At 42.0% G+C, this 18,862-nt stretch overlaps 1 long non-coding RNA gene across 2 annotated transcripts in view; it reads left to right on the forward strand.

The window, feature by feature from the left end:
• The window catches only part of LOC127059552 (uncharacterized), a 34,742-nt gene extending 20,804 nt beyond the window's left edge, over positions 1–13,938 (forward strand). For both annotated transcript variants that reach the window (XR_007777495.1, XR_007777497.1), the window contains exon 5: positions 13,786–13,938. This is a non-coding gene — a long non-coding RNA (uncharacterized LOC127059552). The remainder of the gene's footprint in view (positions 1–13,785) is intronic.
• Positions 13,939–18,862: the final 4,924 nt, after the last annotated feature.

Here is an 18,862-nt window from a genome sequence, read left to right on the forward strand (position 1 = left end):
GCAGGAAAGTGGACTGAGTTTGTTGCAGCGTTGCAACACAGAGCAAGTGTCATCTTGTGAGTGCACGTTCACACAGCTCCAATAAAAGGAAGACCATCTCTGAACAGCTTCTTGGCTGTACCTATTCACTGATTTTGCTTTTACTTAGCAAAGGACCTGACATCTGGATGCCTTTCAAATGGTCAAGGAGAGAAAGGGTTGCCCTCTTTCTCAAACAACTCATGGAAAAATGTTTGGATGACACTCTATAATCCTCAGTGCTTCCTGTGGGTATTGTCAGTCCTCCTTTGTACCAGGTCCTTTCTGTGCACACAGTGGCCCATCCCAGTTGTTACCAAAGCAATGGCCTTGCTGCCTCAGGACCATCTTGCCCAGGACACTCTCTCCACCAAGAGGCAGCAGTGCATGCTTGGATGAAGCAGGTAAAAATGATCACTGCCCTTGAGTAGCACCCTGATCCCAGCACTCTGGTTTTGAACTTCCTGGATATGATGCTGACCATATGGTGTGGCAAGGTGCCATGCAGTTTGAGTTTAATGGCCGTGAATGACTGATTATCCTGGAATTCTCAGACTTGCCCAACCCTTCAGCCTTCAGAGTGTTCTGTGTTGGTGAGTTCAACAGTGACATCATGAATACTGCAGAAAGAAGGTTTGATTTTGTTTCTTTAGGTAGTGAGGTTATGCAATGTGGGTTATGATTCATAGTTTACAGAGCAGGATGATGAGGAGACCATGGCTGCAGAGTTTGCTGGGTTGATGCAGAACTACTTCTTGCCAGCTAAGCCCCCAACCATGGTAGCACAAAGCTGAGACCCTACTAGCCCTGCATTTGGGGACCCAGCCTGACATGACACCCTCTATTTTCACATCTCTCCAATGACCACTGTCCATCACTGTAGCAACTCATCCAGCATGAGCTCTGGCCAGCAAGCTGGGAAGAGACATACTCCCTCTCTTCCTTGAGGAAGAGATAGAGCCACAAGCCAGGCTTCCCTATGGGGAAAGAGAGATCATATTGATACTTAGCCTAAATTAGGTGACATTAAAATTTCTTGTGGACAGAAATAGAAAACAAATTATTTGAGAGTCAGTTCCTCTATTAAAGCCAAAATCACTAAATGGAAGGCAAGACGAGTCCTTGGTTCTCCTTGCTGTAGAACTGAACAGCCCCATCCATTCTTCTACCTGTTCTTATCTTCAGAATTGTCATTTTTTTTTATATGCAAGCAATGCTGCAGTGATCCAGGCAGTGCCCTTTGAATTTCAATCCTTGCAGTGTGCTCTGCCTGGGGAATGAAGAAGCTGCTTCCCGACACAGCTGTGCTTTCCTCAGGGGACTTGGTAGCATTCATGCTTTTGAATCCTCCTGGCTTTCACTTTGGTTCTGGGTGAAGTTCCAGGTGTTGATTTTCAGCTTAAGATAGTTTGCATCTTAGTGGTGAACTTGCTTCTCACAGTGTGATGCTGAGGGATCTTGGATTACTGCCTTTGCAGATGGAAAAGGGATGGTATTTCTGGTGAGGATCTCATCACCAACATTTTCTCCCTCTTTTGTTTTGCCCCAAATGACTTTTTTTTACTTTTGAATCTCATCTAATTTTCTGTGGAAGACCCTGGGGTTACATCTGTGTAAGGAAATGAAACATGCCTGGAACATGTCCCAGTAGGGGGTGGTCCATGTCCATGGCACTAAATTTTTACCCATCCAGCACAGGGTGGCCAGTTTCTGGCTGTACTTCTCAGCCATGCTATTTCCTGTACCAGGGAATATTTGGGAAGTTTCTAGATGACCTGGAGCAAAATTGTCTCAAAATTGTAACAAATTAACAGTCCAAGTGATTCAGTTCCACTGGTTGGGAACATTTCCTGGCACTACTTAATAGGGATGACTGATTGCCAACAATTAGGGTAAGGTTTGCAGAAGAACTAATGATTTTGAGTTTAAGAATAAGGTGAGAAAATGATGATATTTCTGACTATTGGCTTGGAGACATGTGGGGAGAACTTTGGAACAAATAGTCAGCCTCAGTAAGAGAAGTCTGATCCAGAGCGAGAACTGTGGTCCTTGGGCATTTGGTCTGGGTGATGACAAAAGAGGTGGGAGAGGATTATTTCAGGTTGCTGATGCATCTGTGACAGCTCACAGTTTGTTTGGCTGCACCCTGTGGGGTCCAGCAAGGAATGCTGGATCACCATAAGCTATGGCAAGTTCAGAAAGGGTGGAGAGTCCCTGAAGCAGGAGGATCCAGGTGATTTAGAAGAACAATTTCTGAAAAAGCAGTGAGGTGGAACCAGAATGTATCTCTGCGGCATATGGTTAGTGTTCTTTCTGAGAGCTTAATTCTGGTAAATCCAATACCTATGCTGTCTGATCAGGACTGGATTTGACTCTAGGATTGAAAGTTCAGGAGCAAAAAATAACAAATATAAAATGTTTGAGGAGAGACGCCGTTTCAATTTATTTCAGGCATCCATCAGGAGTTCTTGTTGGTGGTGTTGTTATTCTTTCTCACAGCCTACCTGGGATTTTGTGCTCCAATCAGCTCCACTCAGGTTTAGAAGGGCAAGGCTGAGGGAACTGTGGCTGTTGAGAGAATGAGGGAAGACGATATAACAGTGGTCATTTGGATGTGCAGGTGTTTGGCAAAAGAGAGGTTTAAGGATTAAATTCTACTGGGAAATAAAGCAGCAGCCAGCACAACTCAATGCCTCGTGCTCCTGACAGAGGTCTCTGCCTCCAGCAGCAGATTCCCACTAGCTTCACACACAGCCAATAGTTATATGGTATGGTAATAATTCCAAAGTTTCTTTAAAAAGAGAACTTTTCTTCTTGCCTAAGGGCAAGAACTGGCTTGTCTTAGGGGTTTTGTTAGTAACTATTACATTTTGGTTCTCCTGTAACATAAAGTAAATCCCAAAAATTTAGGTTAAAGTCTGACTTTTATTAGTCCACTTGTTATAAAAAACACCGAGACCAAACAGCTTTCTCTTCCCTAGGCTTGTGGAAGGCAGGGGTATGTTCTGTTTTAGGTAACACAGGATGTCTCTCAAGATTCATTAATGTGATCCTTACTTCTTAAAAAAATGTGATACTGTCTTGGGATCTTGCATATGGCCACACTGAGCTTTCCTGAACACCTCTGCACCCTGCATTTCAAATACATGTCTGAGTGACATTCCCCAAAACCGCTTCAGATTCTTAAATTGGAAAAAAGAGACCTAAGCTGAGCATCTTCTGCTGATTAAAGGTTGGAGGGAAAATGTTAATAGGAGGAGCTCAGAAGGGTCATTTATCTTCTGTATTTTGCAGCAGGATAAAAAATACTTGCAAGTCTCTGGACACTGCTTTAGGAGTTCCAGAGCATTTTGGCAGTTGGGATTATAGCAATCATATTCTGGAACTGATGGCAGATAAGGGAAGGCTTGACTGGGAATTGATGGGCGCCCACTAGTCAGGGTTCTTTTTTGTACCATATCTGGACCAGCCTCCGGGAGTCAATTTGGCAGCTGGTTTGTGAGTTAGGAGAGTCAAATGCAGCACTGGCTTTTTTACTCACTGGAATTGAAGTGTAGCTGGGGTTTGTTTGCTCATGGGTAGTTTTGGTTTGTTTCTTGTTTGTTTTTTATTGTAGTAGGAATTACATACTTTTTTATTGTAGTGTCATGAAAATGGTTGGGAAATGACTTATTTTTCTTTTTTGCCTCCTTGGTTGGATCAACTAGTTAAAAAAAATGAAAAAAAAATTTATTGAATCCCTGAGTAAATACAAATTCTTTATATTTAAGTGTGTTCAATAGTGTTTTAGGCCTGGAGTTTTCCTCATTCACCTCTGCCTTTATTGCAGGCTGTGCAGATCATCAGAAGGTGCACACGGGTTTTGCAAAGAAATGGAGAGAGTAGTTGCACACATCCAATTCCTGAATTACAAACTGGGGTTTTACAGAAGCCCAAACACAGTTTAAAAAGATCCAGAGGGAAAACCTTATTAGGCAGAATTCACTTATTCCTTTTGGACTCTGAGCAGTGCAACTACCACAGAGTGATACAGCATATTTAAGAAAGAGGAGACTTTAGTCAGAACCTGTTTTTACCTCTCCTTTTGGAAAGAGGCACAGCTCATGTCATGATGTTACAATTACTGTACTTTCTAAAGAAACTGGGTTTTAATGGCAGGTCTCACCCCAAATGCATCTACTGCTGCTTAGTTTATCACATGTTGTAGGTATGCCTGTGGGAGTGGAGCAGCAGGACTTGCATTGATTTGAAAGCTTCCCTGTGTTGGAGTTATAAACTTTGTAGGGTACTTTGGGTAGTTGCCTATCAAAAATCACATTTGACATTTAGTCCCTCAGCAGCACAACCAGAAGTCAAGGGGTGGAGCTTAGCACATCACTTTGTGCCAGGTTACTGCCTGCTTGGTTGCTTAGATGCTCTTCTTTTTTTCATGCAGAACTTTTTATAATAGAATGAGAAATTAGGTAAATATCACATGGCATTTCAGATGTGTATGTGGAGATCTGTATTCAACTGTAGAAATGGTAGGTCAGAGACTGCTGTTTACAGCAGTGCTTGATTAGAGGGAAAGATTTTTTTCAGAAATCATCCAACAAAATGTAGCTCTGTGGTACTGTCATCACTTGAAGCGAGGAATCAGCCCTAATCCTTTCAGACCAAACTGACAGCAATTTACAAAATGCAGCCCTGTTAGTGTGATGCTTGAAAGTTTTCTTCCTTTCATCTATTCAGTAAGCTTTAGATTTTCATTTTTCTGTGACTTGCATTTGATTCTGGGGCTTCAGCTTCCATCAGTCACAGACTTTCAAACTCTGTGTCTTTAGTCCCCTTTTGATGACTTTTCCTGCTGGCCAACAGCCTGGATCAGCCAGGGTGTGGCCAGCAGGAGCAGGGCAGTGACCGTCCCCCTGTGCTCAGCACTGCTGAGGCCACAGCTCCAATCCTGTGCTCAGTTCTGGCCCCTCACTGCAAGAGAGACATTGAGGGGCTGGAGCGTGTCCAGGGAAGGGCAACGGAGCTGGGGAAGGGTCTGGAGCACAAGTCCTGTGAGCAGCAGCTGAGGGAGCTGGGGGTGCTCAGCCTGGAGACAAGGAGGCTCAGGGGGAACCTCATCACTCTCTGCAACTGCCTGAAAGGAGGGTGCAGCCACGGCGGGGTGGTTATTGTTCTCTTCTTCCAGTCAACAAGACTAGAAGAAATGACCTGAAGTTGTGCCAGGAGAGGTTTAGATTGGACATCAGGAAAAAATTCTCCTTGGAAAATGTTGTCAGGAACAGGAATAGGCTGCCCAAAGAAGTGGTGGAATCACACCCCTGGAGGTATTTAAAAGACGTGTAGAAGTTGCACCGGGCAATATCAGACTTATGGTTGGCCTCAATCATCTTAGAGGTCTTTTCCAAGCGAAATTATCCTATGTTTTTATGATCATTTGAAAATGGGATAGGAACCATTTTCCCTTTTCTCAGCTGGCTGATATTAATGAGGCAGCATTAATTAGCCATGGTCCATATTCTGCAGCACTCTGTGAGTGCTGTCTTTTCTATAGACACAGAAGTGGCATAATACAGCTCTGCCTTGAGGGCAGTTTTTGAAGCCCAGCATGGAGATTAACCACACAGCTGCAGTTCAAGCCAGTTACGGTTGCACCTCCAAGCATTCAAACCCTGCCCATTGCTCTGAAAAAAACCATCTAGACACGTCTGACTCTGAAGTGAATAACAACAGAAATGTTTGGCACTTCTGAAGCAGTTAACATCTGCTCATATATTAGTTAATTAACAGAGCAATATTAAGCTTTGAAGAAGCCTTGTCTTTCATCAGATGTAAAAAATAAAAGGAGATAGCGCAGCTTTACTCTGTGACACAAGACTTGCTCAGGCTGCACACCAATGTTCACTAAACTGCATTTTGAAGCCTCCCATGGACTTACTCCACCTGGCTAAGGGCCCAAGTGTGACTTGTCTGCATTAGTCACACTCTGCCTAGTTTTAGATGATTCAGCTTCTCTAAATGACATTGAGGAAGTGGCATTACTGCTGTTCCACCTCACACCAAAACTTGCATATATTGGCTTTGCACATGTGTATTTGATGGAGTGCTCACCCTCAATTGTTCAGAATTAGTTAGAAATGATGGGACTTCAGCTAATAGTCATTGTAAGGTAAATGCCATGAACTTCTTTAGCAGTGATACAGCTCTTCCAATGCGAAACATTTTTCTCTTGCAACACTTCAGTGAGAAAGGGACAATGTATTGTCACCATCTCAGCGACACACAGCTGAGGTACACGAGTTGAATTTCAGCTCCAGATTCGAACATATACATTCAGATATTGCTGACTCAGTGTCAGGAGGGTATCTAGACTCCTGTTACTGTTGCTGGAGATCTAGTTCTTCAACCCCATAGAGACTGGAGAGGAGTTATCTTCATGCTAAAGTAGATAACTATTGGCTCCTCAATAATCACAAAATGTTTGGGCTTGAATGGACCTCCAAAGGTAATCTAGTCACCCCCCCCACCTCATTCTAGCAGGGATACCTAAAGCTGGTTGCCCAAGATCATGTCATCTGGCTTTTGTGTGTCCTCAAGGATGGAGAGTACACAACTTCCCTGGACAGCCTGTGCTGGTGCTGGCTCTCACCATCACAATAAAAATGTGTTTCCCTACTTGTGAATAAGGACCTGTGTGAGAATGGGAATCACTCAGAGAAAGTGTGCCAGGACACTTCAGCCACACCTTCAGCTGCTCAGCACAGCATTCAGCAAGAGAGGTCTGGCAGTAGAGGAGAATTGTTATTCTGGGCCAGCTCTGGAGGTTTGCTTTAGGAATTAGCTTGATCAAGGACCAGTGAATCAAGGACCTCTGCATCATATGCTCTTGGGCAGGGCAGATAAAGCCACAGAATGCTTTGGCAGTGCCAATAATGGAACTCACTTCTCCAAAAGACCACTTTTCTTACTGCTGTAGTCAGTATTCCTCCTGTTTATTCAACTAGAAATGAAATGCAAAAGAGAGGAAAAAATGTCTGTACCTGCTCCTTCTGTAATCCCAAAGTTGTGTCGCTTGGTGGGTGACGGAGAATAAAACATTCATAAGGCACAGAGGCCTAACTTGTGCAATTGCTATCAAATTGTTCAATAAAACACACACAGATAGAGAAGACTGCAAATATCACTGTATTGACATAACATGCCCACTGGGCCCTGTGATTGAAATGGCAACCAAGCTATAGAGAGCATACCTAACCAGAGTTCAGAGAAAGAAAAGAATGGAGAGACAGCTGTGAGCAGCTAATACTCAATAAAGACAAATGTTAGAGAGGCTATTTAGATAAGAGAAAAGGAAAAAGTGTCTCCTTTCCTGAAAGAGAGATGTCTTTATTGCATTAGATCTGGAAGGGCACTTTGTGATCATTAAGAAGGCTCTTGTTTTCAGATAAGCGAGGAAACATAGAAATAAGAAATAGATCTCTGAATCTTCCTGCAAAAATTACCAGAGGTCCTACAGAGATTAGGTAGTTTTAAAAAAAATAAATCCAACCAGCCCAGAATTCTGAAATTAGGCTGGATATATAAATACTTGAGTAAAATAAAAGAACATGCATTTTCCTCAAGTGGTTTTCAGTTCTGCACCTAGGCACCAACATAATTTAGAAACATAGAATTGTTAATGTTGGAAAATACCTTTAAGACCATCAAATCCAGTCATCAACTGAGCACCACCACCATATTCACTATTAAACCATGGCCTCAAGTGCTGTATCCACAGATTTTTTAATACTTCCAGGGATGGAGACTCCACCAATTCCCTGGGAAGTTTGTCACAATCCTTCACAACCCTTTCCATGAAAAAAAAATTCCAATAACTAATCTAAACCTGCTCTGGCATACCTCGAGGCCATTTCCTCTTGTCCTGTCAAATCTGATGTGCTAAAATAGAGAGGAAAAACAGTAAAATTACCTCTGTTTCAGCTGGACTCAGATAAATTTTTCAACAAGAGGCTTTGCTGAAAAACCAGTAGACAAATCTGTCCTCTGTTTTGTATCCTCTTTTTGAGAGTGCACAGTAAAGAACCTGGCCATACATCTAAAGTAAAAAAAAAAAAAAAAAATTAAAAAATTTAGGATCACCTGTTTTCCTACTGTTGCTTGATACATTTGGACCTAAAGAGTGTTGCTACCTAAATCCAGCTAGGAAGCCGGAAATTATGTGCTAGGTTCCAGTCATAAGCCAGTCAGGTACTGTAAAGATGATTCTGTGCAGTGTTTTGGAGGATTTGCAAATAGATGGGGTTTTTTCCTTTTTTCTTCTGTGCTGGAGCAATACAAGTGAGTGACCTCAGAAAAACCAGGATCAGTTATTTTTATGCTTACTCTGTGATATTTCTCTGGAGCAGCAATTTACAGGGGTAACGAGCTGTGGCTCTTGCTCTGGTGTTTTGGCTGTTCACTTACTGATGAGAATGTTTAGCTAGTTTTGCTTTCTGCAGTACTGGACCCTATAGCTGAAAGGATGCACAGAATGACTTGCACACAACCCACGGCTCTTCTTCTGGGTCATGCTACTCTATGGCATGCTGGTGTTTGCACAGCCCAGGCAGTAGTGAAAATGCTACAGAAGATCTTCTACTTATGTGGAGCCATCTCTATCTTTTCAGTACAGCTGGACTGCTGAAGTTAACGCTAAGGTTAAGTGACTCCAGATGCTTCAGGCGATCAAAAGACCCCATTGGTTTCATTTATTAGGAAGCTGAGTAAGCCTCTGGCCCATAACAGTGATATCAGTCTAGCAAAGGGCAAATGCATGTTATTGCACTGCACCTGATGGTCATGCATGGCACACCTATTCCAGCTCTCTCCTTTCAGGCCACAGAGCCAGGCAATTCTCCCTCAACTCATCCCAGAGTTGCAGTCATATGTGTATCAACACATGGTTACCTCACTAGGTCAAACTAATATTCAAATGTACAATTCTTCTTCATCACCAGCAACAATAGTAATGTGACCAAGTAACGTCCTTAGAGTGTTGTATTCGTTGTTTAGGACAAATGTATTTTCAGAAAAGAGTCTCTTCAGGAAGATAAAGGGCTCTGAATGCATATCTCATCCCTTCCTGATTACTCCTGTTCCTTATATTGTGGAAAGCCCTCAATTGCTCAGTCCTGGATGTGTGTCCATCTTCCCAAGATCTCTGTGAGCTTTTGAACTTCTGTCCTCTTTTGATGTACAGTTCCTGTCTTGACCAGAAGGAAGGATTGAGATCTGTGGGGAACGACAGAAATGTTTGGTCTGGCCAAGTCTCACAACTGTTTTAAAGCAAAGATATGAAACTATTTTTATATGGTGTATAAACAGAATGTATTACTGCTTCAACAGAACATATTAATTACCATGTAAAAAGCTATTTCTCTGACACCAAAGTTATTTCTCTTACCATGACAAGTTATTTCTCTCCATCTCCTCCCCTCTTTTTCCCTAGCCAGACTTTCAGACTCCAAGCATGTGCTGCCTCAGCTGCTGTCTCCACTACTCTTGCACCAGCAGGGCTGGGGAGATGCCACTGGAGTGGATACTTCTCTTGCCATCTTGCTGTGGCAGTGGGGAGGTGCCACCTAGAGCAAAAGAAATGGGGTGCCCTGGTGCTGAAATGAGTTAGACTGAGAAGGCCCTTAGGTGGCCCTTGTGAAGTGCAGCAGGGAACATCTCTGAGTGATGGACACTTGCAGAACACGTCAGGGTGCCTGAATGCTTCCAATTTTGCCTGAAATGAAGACTTCAACCATATGTTCTGCAACACTACATTGGCTGTTGATTAAGTTTGTTTGCCATTAGGTTTCTAATTATTTTTTCTTCCCTTTTTTGCTTTTGGCATTTGCAGCAGGTACTTGTTTTTTTATGACACTATTGCACATGTGTGCTTGAGTGTTCTGGCTTGTGCAGAGGCTTTTTCTGCACTTGCTTATTCTGTGATTTTTCCTTACAGAGCTGCAAGTTCACATTAACATCAATGAGTATCCTGACATATTTGCATTTTGTGATTTAAACGTGAATGAACAGATCCTTTTACTGATGTGCTCAGAGACATCAGTGAAGGGTGTGGTGTAGCAATCTGGGTGATGAAGATTTGTTATGACATTCCTCCTAAATTATTGAATCTGTCTTGCTCTATGCTAATTAGATGTCTCTGTTTGGTGATAAAACCAGACCTGGCAGAAAATGAGAACTTAATTGCTTTCATGAAACGTTTAGACAATAATAGACCTATTAACAAGTAGTTACCTGGCTTTACAATGCAGAAGTCTTACAATCTCCTTTATTTTTAAAGAAGTTGTAAAATTAGTTAATGAATCAGCAACAACAGCAATGTATTTGGATTTGAATAATTTTATGCAGTATGTTCTGGACTTTTGTAGTTAAAAATAGTTTGGATTAATTTTACTATGAAGATAATGACATAATATGAAAATAAAAATATATGCTCTAATGAATCAAAATGGATTAAATTATTGAGAAGCTTCTATGGGATTTTATTTGATCCAATTGAATATTTTCCTTAATGATCTTAAAGAGAGAGGAAGGTGCATAATGAAAGTAGCAGTGTTATTGAGATCAGAGAATAAATGGAGATAAATGCTACAAAGGGATCTAGACCTACTAGAAATTTGAGCAGGGAATAATGAACTGAAATAAAACATTAGGCATGCTAAGTAGTCAATACAAAGCCCAGGGATCTGCAAGAGCAGGAACGCTGTATAAATTGAAAATAATTCAGAAAATAAGGAGAAAATATATTTGACTGCTGTAGAGATGAGTGTGCAGAAAAGATTAAAAGGGCAATTCACCTGCCCTGCTTTTGGATGGGAAGGTCTGGGGCCAATGCTGTTGTGTTCTTGTGTTGGTTCATATGAAATCTGTGTCACAGTTCAGAAATCAGCTTTACCAGGGTAAGGTGGGAGCTGTGAATCTTGCCTGCTGACACATTTCTGCAAACAGGTTCTGCTCAAATGCTCCAGAGGCACTACACTTTGGTACAAGCCTTGCATGCAAGGTGTCTTGGGAGGGAGAGCAGGCATTTGTCTGTGAAGGTTTGAAAGGTATGAGCTGAAAGGATCAAATGCACCACTAGCAAGACCAAATTCCAGCCTGTCAGATTCAGCTCAGTAGTTTCAAGAGCATTGTAAGGAGCAAATGAATAAGAGATCCAAACTAAAATGTCAAATCCAAATGTTCCACATCTGTTTGGATTGACCATGTGCTCTCTTTCTCTGTAAGGAAAGAAGATACACACTGGATGTAAACAACTCCCAAGTGAGGGCAAAGACCTCTTGATTTTCCCCCCATCTTATAGTCCCAGGATCTCTTTAACTGAATAGTGTTGGGTTTTAGCCTCTTTTTCCTGCACTGACTCCACAAGTTCCATTCTCTTCCACCCCTACAGCTGGCCAAGGTCATCTCAGTAGAGAGGCAGCCATCTCCTCAGAAGAATATGGGTGAGCACACTGGCAATGTGCCACTGTAGGGTATTAGCTCTGGGTCCAACCTGAACCACAAAGGAGCAGAAGAGAAGCTCTTTTTCTACCCTGTATCAACAAGCATGTAATTGTGTGGTTTTTGACTTGGATTTACAAATCAACTAAGAAGGATGTTTCTGACATTACTTCAAACAAGATATGGTGATAAACTGGTACTGTTTGTTTGCATCTCCTTTTACCCATCCCTTTGCAGGCATGGTACCACATCTGCTTAGTCTCCATGTGCTGAATTTCAGCTCCAGAGGGTACCAGGTGGGGACAGCCTCAGAGCTGTTCCAGGCTACCACCAGTGCAGTGGGGATGTCTGTTTGCTTTGCACAAAAATGCAAGGATTAATTTAGATTAATCCTTAAAACCTTTTCTTTAAATAGAAGTTAAATTCACAATTCACAATAGCCACCTTATTCTTGTGTGAGGAAAAAGGAGTGGACATCAGGAATAGTTGTCAGATTTTAAGTGCCTGGCCTGGTGCTCAGGTGTGGCAGGCAATGTTTGACCCCGTGTGAGACCTTTCAGTGCCTGGTGTGGGCTCCAAGTACAGCACCAGAGTGGAGTGCTTCAGCCTGCTGTGCAGCAAGGGCTGCCTTTAGCAGCTGCTGGTCACCTGTGGTCTGAGCATGGGCAGCAAACATCCCCACTGTCCTTAGGCACAGCCCACTGCTGTGCTCTGCTGATGCACAGATGCCACTGCTCATCATTCTTTTGAACCCAATGCCAGTGTCTATTTTAGGCGCTATAATGATTGGGTCAAATCTTTACTTCTGTGTCTCTGACGAATCAAGGTATATTCTTCCTTGCTTCCAAGGTAGAGGGTTGTCCTCTGCTGCTTCCCAGAGTGAGGCCCTGTACTTATTAGGAAAAGTGTATAAAATAGTAATAAAAAGAGTAATAAAGAAACTTGCCTCATGCCCTAAATAAAAGACCTTTTTACTTTATTTTATTTCATCTTGGGAGAGCAGTGTCTCCCAGAAGGCAGCTCAGAGATTGACTGTGCCCTCATGTCCTGCTGTCATTGCACATAAATCTAATTAAATCAAAGATTCAGATTAACCAACACAAAGGTCTCGTCTGTCGGGCTCAGTCCCACTTTTCCTGTTGTATCTCATTGCATTAATTTATTCAGTGTCATGTCTCATTACTCTGCATCACTCACTACACCCTGAACAATGAGATGCAAGTGTTTCCTGCAGTGCCCTGGCAGTGCCACAGCAAACAGCCCTCGAGGCCATCAGCAGCTCACTGCCAGGGTTGTTCCAGCACCTCCACTAAGAATCCACATCAGGGCTGTTTGCTGGGATTACACAACTGAATTTGCTAATACACTTTGCTAGGAGGACATTTATTACAGAACAGAACTGGAAGTGTGAGAGCATTGCCTAATGCTTTTTTTTTTTTTTTTTTTTTTTGTCTCTAATAAGCTGACTGAGCTAAAATTTTACTGCCCTGGAAAATGCACTGTGCATTCTCTTTTTGTGTAACCTTGTCTGAAAATTGCCATTTTAGGGAATGGACATTGGCTATGCATACTTTTTCACTTAAAATAATTACTGGTTATTTTCATATAGCAATTTCTGCTATTTTTGAGCTGGACTGAGAGGATAATAAAAGCAGGATGGTTCTTGCTCTTTCACCAGCTTACATGATTTCACTGTCATATTATCTGTAATTTTTTTGTTCTATTTTTTACTCGCTAGTGTATTGTGCTGCCAGTTCCAGGCCAGTCTGAATCTCCCATTCCCTGAGCAGACTTCTAGTTCTTTCAGTGAACACTGTTTCAGTAGCTCTTGTACATGAGGTTTGTGCATGCAGATTTCTGCAACTCACTAACCTAAATATTTCAGCTCTTCTGATTGTCTTTGCTTTAAGAGTTCCTTTAATGATGTCAGCTGAGGGTGTCCCTGATAAGAAAGTTTTATAATATCACTTTGTGCATTGGGGGAGGGAGGCTGGGCTGTATATTCTTAGGTGTATACATCTGGATTTCTATTCAAAAACAGATTGGAATGATCTTGTGGAAAAGCAAGCTATGAAGAATGCAGATAAGCTGCATTCCTGCAATCAATCAACCAACCATTCAATCAATCTTAATTTGAACTTAAATGAGTGGGAAAATATTATATTGTTGAAACTACAAGAAAACAGCTCACACCAAACAATGACATACAAACAGAGTGCCATAGGCCATATGAAGAAAAACTTTGGTCAGCTCCATTGAAATGTCTGTGTCCTGTTTCAGGTGCCATTCTACAAGTTCAGAGTGGAGCAGCTGCAAAGAAGGCAAGAGAAAGTAATAAAATGCCTGAAATCTAAACCCATGAATTCTGAGGGAAGGCTGGAAGAACTGTGTTGGACAAGAGGAATTAGAGAAGTTACTGAAGTGAGGCCAAATAATCTTCAAATATGTAAGTCAGAACTGCACTGATGGCAGTCAAATGTAATCCATATCCATTACAAAGATGAAATAATTACCTAAATTCCAAAAGGAACATTTAACTGAAAGTTAGACTGCATTTGCTACCCCTGTGGCTTGCTGCACTCTGGAGAAGGCTGCTGTGGGGCCAGGGCTTCTTCATCACTGGAGGCTCTCAAGAGGCAGAGACAGAGCCAATCCTGCTTGGTGCATCGTGATGGGCTGGATGACCTCTAAACCCCTTCTGGTCTGGTTTATTTCAGTCCCAAGGAAAATTCTGAATATGCTCACAGCTAATGTTCACACTGTCTAATAAGAACAGCAGCAAAAACCATTCCTCAGTGATTTGCCCAGGATGCTTTTACTGCAAAAGTTAGCAACATGTACTTTCAGATTTGTACTTTTGTACTTTTATGGGAGAAAGTGGGTACAGATAGAGGATAGACTGCAGTTTACTTAGTAGTGCAGCCTCTGAGTTACCTTATCTAGCAAACACTGTAAAAATATCAGTTCAGGTTTCAACTCTGTCATTTCTCTCAATCAGAAATTAAACCTGCTCCTGCCAGCTGCATCCCTTCCTTTGACTGATGAAATGCCACTGAGCTGTTCATCATTTTTGTTTGCTGGCCAGCCCAGAGATGACGCTCATTAAAATTCTCTCTGGTGGTTATTTTGTGAGAAATGCTATAGAATTGCAAATCGTTATTGCTGGTTAATCAAATACCTTTCAGCAACCTGCAATATCTTTTGGCTACCAAATGTCTCTTTGGTTGCTTCATCTTATTTCCAGTAAAAGAAAAAAAAAAGGAAAAAGAAAAAGAAAGAGTTTTTTACAGTTCTTTTTCCTTTTGCTGACTTTTAGTACTCTCTTCTATTGTTTGCCAGATGCTAAAGCTGAATAAATTATTTACTGGAATATAAAATCTGACGAATATGCCAGCTCCTATTTGAAAATAGTTTTGAATCAGCAGGGATTTCTGCAAATGTGGTTGGTATTTATATGTGGTTGGTAGTCTGGAGGAACCTGCTGATGTCTGGTAAACCTCAACAATTCATTATTCATGTGGTTTAACTGAGCTGTTATGCCACAGTGCTTCTATTGCCTGACTTTCAGAGAACTGAAAGTTTTTAGATGGGTAAGTGGTGAGCAACAAGTAAAAAGGAATAGTCTTGTGTGCAGAAGAACCTCTTGTCATGATGGGAAACATAACATCTTTCATCCTCTAAGCAAAATCCCACTTGTGTGCACACTTCCACATGCAGGCATCCCTATACATTCATCCTATAGCAGCTGGTTTGCATTCATGTGCCAGCTGCCCTGATTCTGAGCCAGAGGCTGCAGAGCAGTGCCATCCACCAGCTCCAGATTCCCTCCTACTCCCTCTTTGCCTTGGAGGGGCTGATGAAGCTGAGATGCATCTGGCAGGCTTTAGAGCCTGTTAGACCCTCTCCTACCATGGGTGAATCTATCAGGGTGTGTATCAAGGCTGCTTCAGAGCCTACCAAAATTGCATGTTGGCTGGCAGCCATTCAGAGCAATTTCCCTCAGTTTGCTCAAAACATCTGCACAGGCTCAGCAGATGTCATGGATGCCCATCCCTGGAAATGTTCAAGGCCAGATTGGAGGGAGGTAGTGGAAGGTGTCCCCTGTACATGGCAGGGAAGTTGTAAATAGATGATCTCTAAGGTCCCTTCCAATCTCAGTGCCTATAGTTATGGGAAATGCTATGACTGGACTATGAAAGCATGGTTTGGGTGTCTGGGGGACTGTAGGGTGTGCATCCTACAGTGGATCTTGGCAATTCATGAGCTCAGAGCTTGCTTGAGTGATCATTGCCAGCTCCTGCACCAAAGCAAAATTTTGATCAGCACTTGTAGTCAACTTCCATTTACCCTCAACTAAGCACCAGTGCTATCTCAGCTAAACTTTTCAAAATCTCCTTGTCTCATTGGTAACTCTGCATACTGGTGCTGCTCCACTCAGCATCTGCTACATCCTTCTGGCAACTTTGCTTCCTCAGCACCTTCTGGTTTCATCGTGTTTAGATTTTGTCTTTGATTGATATAACCAGGATTCTTTGTCTGCCACAGTGCAGAAACTTCAATTTTCTAACTGTCTGCACCATTGATTTCCCACAATTCATATCCTCTAGTTGTTATGGAAAAAATGAGGCTTTCAGTATTTTTGCATATTTTGTGATACTGCAAGGTTTTCCAGACTTTCTTGAAGGAGGACAGGGTTCCCTCATCTTTTTCTAGTTTCTCTGGGTGAGCTTAATTTCTGAAAGAGATAAAACTGCTGTTTCTGATTTATTGACTGAAACTGTAGCTTTTACCCTTTGTCTATTATTGTATTTGCTTGCATTTGTTTTACTGAGTTATTTAGTTTGCTACATTTGGAAATAGTGTATATTTCTCAGTAAATTTTTGTACTGATTATAACATTGCACTCTTTGAAGAAGCAACCAGAGCCAAGAATGACCTGCCATTAGTGCACTGAAGGTCACTTAGGATGTTCTGCCACAGAAGATCAAATCCTCCCCTGGCAAGCTTTACAAGGTCATGAAAACACTGGGAGATGTTTCGGTCTTTTTTTGCCCTAGGACTGGTGAAATGAAGAGTTGGCCATGTGCTAGCTCATCCTGGCCATCAGGAAGTGCAAGCATCAGCATTGCTGGCCTTAGTTTTAAATCTTGGCTATGTGGAAAGTCCTTGATTTTTATTTTTGCAAACCTGCATTTTTTCCCCACGTGACCAGAGATGCATCATCATTCGTGGAACAACAGCTCCTGGGCACTGTGTGGACTTTTACATCATTGTACTCAAAATGGGCTATGCCAGAAAGATGTCTGGAGCTGTCCCCGTGACAGGATCTGAGGGTTTGAATATTTCAGACCTAAGAGGACATCGCCCCTGGTCTCCAGTGCCCAGCTGTTGAGCTGTTTTCCCATAGGGAATGTCATTGCCACAGTTTAGTTTGGGTCTGTAGGTTGTGATGCCTGATCTCCCATACATCACCCAGGGTGCAAAGATGGAGTCTCATCTCTGAAGAGAAATACCATAACTTGTGCTCTGCAGTACTCCCCTTTGGTGGATTTGTCCATCCAGAATGTCAGGTGCTGACTCATGGTAGTCCCTTGGAGTCTCCTCCTCTGCTGGTGCTTGAGAGCTCAGGGCTGTGTTTGCCACTCCTGACTGCAGATGCCTCCTGCTTAGATGTGGCAAACAGGAACGTGGCAGTGACAAAGGCCTTCTGTGGAAATAGTCCTCACCATTTATGTGAGTTTAGTTAATTACTGAGGGTTATTTGTTGGTTTTATTTTAATGCAGATTAATGAAAATATATTATAGTTTTTATGTTTGTGACCATGTTAATCTATGCATGTTCAGTTTTTATTTTGCATCCAATTGCCACAAACCTAGTAGCAAGTGGAGGCAGCTTTCCCCCAGCCATACTGAATTTCTAATGCTTCCCTATAATTTGTCACTGCTCATCAGCATCATTCAGTTTTTCAAAAAAAATGTTGATTTATGGCTGTTTTCGGCAAGTGGCCTAGGTGAACTTGAATGGAAGGAAGCTCTTAAATCTTGTATTTGACTCTCAGAAATAAAATTGTAATTATCACATTGGGAAAGAAATGGCAAATTGCTCTCACTGGTGATGCACTCTCAGCATAATATAACTGGAACAAAGCTTTGTTATTCCAGCCTTGCTGGAACAAATCTCCTCTGGTGAACTGGGCCACCAGCACCCAGCACACGTGGAAGTGTGTGGAAATGGAAGTAAGTAAATGGTAGATGTCTTTGGTTTCAGACTTAGGTGCTGTTATACCATTTGATTTCATAATGAAACAAAACAGATGCCTCATTCAACACTCACCACTGACAAACCTTGACTTCCTTCCCTAACCTTGCTATTTGAGTGCTTTGTTAGATTAAAACACTATTTCTTCTAGGAAAAAGAAGGGGAAAAGCTCATGACAAGAGTGTAAGTAAAGAGGGAAAGGTGAGGTGACATCTGCGGTGGGAATGCTGTGTTTATTAACACTGCCTCTCTGCGTGTAACCTGTAAATACAAAATTTGGGCTCTGGTGACTATACTGTGCTCTTTTTTTCCTTTATTTTTTGATAGAAAAAAAATGCAAGCAAACAGCTTAAATCATAAGAGCAGACAGCTGAACATGAATAAACTGGTTCCTGTGGGTGAATTTGATGGGCTCTAACCAATGCCTTCAGCTTGTCACTATTCCCTGTCTGTAGACACAAGACACAGAGCTGACATTCCAGGATGATTTCTGTCATTAGTAGGGAATTTGATCTATTTTGCTTCTGCCAATTAGGATTTTGACTTCCATGTGCTGGGCAATCCTGTCTTCACGTATTTCCTAGAAATGATTTCCTGCTTTGGGTTGTAACATAATTCTTTAACACCTGGGGGGATTGTAGCACTCTTTAAGCTGTTAGACTTACATTTCCTCTGTAATGTGCTAAACAATAGCAAAAAAACAAGAGTTGCTATTTTTTCTTTCATGCTTTCAGTTTCCTAGCTATCCAGGCTTTGCCCAGCTCAGTGCACACAGCTGTATTTAATTTAAATACAATGCAAATGCAGATGCACATAAAAGATCAGCAGAATTAATTATGTTCAGAGTGCTGGAAGAGCCACTGGGAAGCTTCTTGTCAGCATCTCCTACCCACTCTGCTCAGTCTGTGAGCTCTGGATGACATCTGACTCAAGCACTCCTTTAATTTATAACCCTGGCAATTAAATGGCAGTTCTCCAGCCTCTGCCCTAGGGAATAGAGCTATAATAGGCTGTAGAGGTAAAGCTGCTATATTGCAGGACGAATTTTGTGTAAAACGCTAATGTTATCGTGTTGATGCCCTTCAGCAAATCCAGTTG

The sequence above is a fragment of the Serinus canaria genome, chromosome 1, assembly GCF_022539315.1.
Source record: "Serinus canaria isolate serCan28SL12 chromosome 1, serCan2020, whole genome shotgun sequence".
Taxonomy (NCBI): domain Eukaryota; kingdom Metazoa; phylum Chordata; class Aves; order Passeriformes; family Fringillidae; genus Serinus; species Serinus canaria.